Below are 4,862 nucleotides of genomic sequence, written 5' to 3'. Positions count from 1 at the left end.
TTTTTTTTTTTTTTCTCCTTTTTTTTTTTTTTTTCTTAATTTTTAAAAACCTCCTTCCTGAAACAAACCCGCTCTTGACACGCTCCTCCCCAAGCATGCGTCCCGGTGCGCAGAGGAGGCAGGCGGTGAGGGAGCGAGGGCTGCGTGTTTTGAGGCAGAGGGAAGGAGAAGCAAAATGAAAACCCCCTCCCCGTGAGGCAGACCGAGGGCTGCGACTGCCGCCCCATTCCGAGACTGTTACCGCCCCTCGTCCTGCGGGAAGCGACGCGTCTCTCTCTCGACCGCCCGGCGAGAGCATCTCGGTCTGATTCATTCAGCGCCGCTGCAGGCAGCATGTTGACAAGGTTTCTTTTCCTTCGATTTCATTTCCTTGCCTCTGAGGAAAAAGTAGCTTTTCAAAGAAAAAAAAAAAAAACAACCTCAGAAAAAAAAAATCCAACTCAGCACTGGGGTTTTTTTTTTGGTTTTGTTTTTGTTTTTTGTTTTTCCCAAGGAATGTAGCATCTTCTATTATGTAGCTTGCCACGTGCGAAAAACACACTCACTCTCTGCAATATCTAAGAGACTCTGGATTGTCCGGAAACATCTGCCAGTCACTTCCCATTTGTTTTGTTTTCTGACACAATTCCTGCGACACTGAGCAAGCGCTTCTGGTGGCCATTTTTCTTTTTTTTTATTTAACTTTTTTTTTTTTTTTCCTTTGGTAGCATGTAGCTTGTAACCAGTGACATTGCCAAAGCGAGAGAGAACAGAAAAAGGTGCACTCACCTCAGCTAAGCATAACGCTGGTCTTACCCTCGTGTTTCACCACTGACCGTGGTCTTGTACAGCCAAAGCAAGACCCGAAATAGATACCTGGTGATGCCTCACGTGAAAATTCGAGTCAGGAGAAGGTGACCCGACGGAGCAGGAATATCGTGATGCTGGTCGATCGTCTGCCTCCCTGCCCCTTCCTCCTGCGAGGGCCAGCTCGAGGTCTGGGGTGCTCTCCTCAGGTGTGGGGTCCCCTCCTCGGGTCTACTTGAATTTCAAGTAGAAGCAGAGGGTTTGCCGGGCCCCGCGGCAGGACGCGCCTTTCTCTGACTCTCGACTTGGTGGTACGCTACAGGGGAACATCTCAACAGCATCTTCTGCTGATCTGGAAATTAGGGTGACTGAGAGGTTACGAACAAAGGACTAGATGCTTTGAATTTATTATCAGGATGAGTTTTGGGTTTTCTTTTTTTTTGTTTGTATGTTTTGTTTGTTTGTTTTTAAAGCAGCATTTTGGTTCCCCCCGAGGGACCAGTTCTTGTAGCAAAACCGAGAATTACGGAAGCTTTTTTTGAAGGTGCCTAATGAAATTTGCTGAAAATACTCAGGGGAGACACCACTAGAAACTCTGGTTTCTTCACAAAATACACTTAACACAATGACTGTCCTGAAGGATCAGTTTCCAAAAGAGAGGAAAAATAAATAAAAAAAAACCAACATGCCAAAAGAGGAGCAGTCTTGAGACTGGAACAGGACAAAAGGTTAATAGGGAATTTTTGCTGACCAGATGGCTCTGACCTTCAGTCTTTAACACAAATCAACCCACAGCACAGTTGGGATTTTTTACAATTATTTATTGGCAAAGCAGAGAATTTCACAATGCACAGAGCACAACGAAACCAACCTGTGGTTCTCCTGGTGACACCAGGAACAACGAACCAGCTCGAACCTGTTGCCACAACGGAACAAAACCAAACCTGAAGGAAAAGACTGTTGTGATGAAGCTGTCCCTTCCACAAACCCAAACCCGGGGGTCAGCAAAACTCCACTGCTCGGTGGCTGGTTTACCCCACACCACCACGATTTTAGCGACATTGTGTCGAGGAATTTCAGCTGCTGTCATGGACTTTGGATCTTTACCAAATCAAAAATCACTCTAGACCTCTGAGAAGAGAGTAGGCTGGATGCTGCTGACCGGGGATGGAGAGGGGTCTGCTTCAGGACCCCGACACCTGCCTTGTAAAGGATTAAATCTCGTCTGCTAGAGAAATACCTGCTGATTTCTGAGCTCGCGATGAACGGCGACGCGTAGGACCAGGAGACGCGCTGTCTCGAGTGGTTTGAGGAAGCAAACTCAGTGCCCTGACTACTGAAACAGGAATAAACAATGGTTTGAACATGACGTTCCTTCCAGAGCACGAAGCAGTTATATGAGGTCAACGACGCCTGGATGAGGCTAAACTCTCCCTGCCCCGGATTTTTGAATATACATGAGGGAAGGCATCTTAAGAGGAAAAGCTTTCTGCTCCTTCAAGCTAAACTTGTTTGCTTTTGCTTTACTAACTCCGTTTCCATAGAAAAAATGAAAAATCTGCCTGTGGCAGGACAACAACCATGTCCATGGGGAGGTGGAAGAGCAGCGTGGGCAGAGCAGGGAGCTCTGCGGGTATTTTCTGCTCGCTGGTGCGGACGCAGCATCCCACCCCCTTCCCCTTCCAGCACGGAGCTCGCTGGCTGCACATTCCTGCAGTGAGCTGCAGAGCTTTACTACTCCCCCTCTTCACGAGCAAGAAACGCTGTTCTTGAGATAGAGAACAGAAGCAGATGAAAAGCAGCAGCAACACCGGGTCGGCCGGGCGTGCAGATACCCGAGGTCTAGCAAAAGGCTCACTGGTTCTGCGCCAGTTGAAAACCCAGAGCAAAGAACTGTCATCTGGAAGGCACACCTGGGTACTCCAGGGAAAACCCAAATAATTTGGTTTATTTTTGATCGTTAAGACTGAGGATGCGCTGGAGGGGAACAGCGTGGCTCACATCAGAAGAGGCCGCCCCCCCAGCTCTTTCTCAGCGGTGAATCCTCCTTTGCTGCAACGTGATAGCTTTGTGGGAACGATTCCTCCTGCTCGTCAAGACCAGCAAGGTGGAGCCACCCTGCCCGTGACGTGAAACGACTGTCACTTACTCACTAGACTAAATGAACTCCATCAAGACTTTGACTATTCTTCACTTTCAGCACTATGTGCCCAGTCCCCGCAGGGAGCTGGCCCTCACTTCTCTGGGGAAGCACCTGGGTCAGGACCCACCTTAGACTTGCGTGGAAAAACTAAAACAAAAGGAGACCAAAGTGCGTCGCGTATACACTGCAACATCAGCTCCTTCTCATTGCTTAACCCGTGAGACCACGCATCAGATGTTTTCCCTCCTCGAACAACAAAAACAAAAAAAACAAGACATCCAGTTGCTTCCTACAGGCAACACACCCAAAAAGCCGCAAGCTTCTGGACTCTAGGTTTTTTTCTGGGGGAATGTCTTATCGCAAAGGGCATTTTTTTTTAAAATGTACTATATGATTTGCAAAAAGTGGCTGCACTGACGAGGCATTATGCGTTAGATTATTTCCTTCTTTTCCTCCACCTTCCATCAGGAAAGGAAATTCAAACCGTTCAACTTTCCAGATATTTCCCCCTAGAAAGAATAATTAATATTAAACTGAAGCAGCTCAGCAGCCTGTTTTATGCCCAGCACGTAGCACCCACCCAAGACACAGACGACCTCAACTACAGCGCAGCTGACAGTGGATGCTGGTGTCAGAATCAAGGCACCCTGCTGGAGTAACAAGGATGGATTTTGCCAAAACCGCCTTGAAATGATCCTTAAACATCCCCTAAACTCTAATAAGAAACAAGTCACAGCCGCTCAGCAAAGCACGGAAAACACTACACGATTTCACACCCAGTTCCAAGTTAGCCCTGGGTTTTTCTACAGGCCTGGAATGGGTTTTATTTGCCAAAGGTGAGTGAGAATTTTCTTGGGCACCAGAAGGCGGGCCAGGCTTCTGGGCTTAATCAGCAATCGGCTCCCATTTCATCAACGTCATAGCGTGTTGAGAACACGGGGAGAAGATGCTTAGACATAGTTTTCCTGAAATCAAGAGAGATACAGAACCAACTACCTGGCCAGCAATCGGAAAACTAAACCTGTACAGTGGCTTTGGGAAACGCCACAGAGCACCGGAGATGGTGGGAAGCATTCCCTCCACAGCCACCTTTTCCAGCTCTTAAAACCTTTTCTCCAGAAGCGGTTACACATGTAGCTCTCGACTGCAAATACGAGACCAGAAACTCCTGTGGGAGCGGGATCCCCTTCCCTGACAGGGAATCGCTTCTGGTTGCTCTCCCGCGACTGCTCCAGCAGCGATGAGACTGGAGAAGCCAAACCTGTCTTGTACGTGTTTGTGCACATCGGTGCACGTGAGAGGAGTTAACACACTGTAGTACCTTCACTTCTTTAAGTGGGCTTACAGATACTCAGCAGCAGCGAGTACACTCTAAGGGTCTTTACTGATCTAAGGCCGTTTATAAAAATCAGCACCAGTGAGGTTTTTTCAGGCATTAAGAATCCACCTTCTATTTTCTTCCAGTTGACTCAGACACTTCTTCCCCGATTGATGTGAAACGCTTGGACAATGCGCATCTGTAAACTTCCTTAAGGGCGCGCATTTGGCTACTGATTTGGAAAATAACTGCATTTTAAAGGTCAAGGAACAGCGTTCAGGCACCGTTCTTCTCGATGGCTGAATTCAAAGTCTAAATGTGTTTTGCATCACAGACGGAAAAAAATATTAAGAGCTCTCTCCGCTTTCCTTCGGGTTTTCATGCCTCCGGACAGATCTGTAAAATTACCTTCAGTAAAAGCACGGTTTGCATCCCGTGACGTGCCAAAGGCATGACAGCCCGCTCCAGTGGTTCTCTAGCAAAGCTGTTTCAACTGGAAGTCTTCCTTCTACTTCACGTTCGCAAGCATAGAAAACACCCCAACCCTCGGCTGGTGGTTAGAGGTGCGAGAGTTGAGTTTATGAACTAAAAAGAAGGTTGAAAGGCTGCAGAAAA

This window comes from Athene cunicularia, assembly GCF_003259725.1.
Source record: "Athene cunicularia isolate RWA chromosome 23 unlocalized genomic scaffold, athCun1 chr23_part1, whole genome shotgun sequence".
Taxonomy (NCBI): Eukaryota; Metazoa; Chordata; class Aves; order Strigiformes; family Strigidae; genus Athene; species Athene cunicularia.
The sequence above is the reverse complement of the archived record's forward strand: the minus strand, read 5'-3'. Positions refer to the sequence as shown.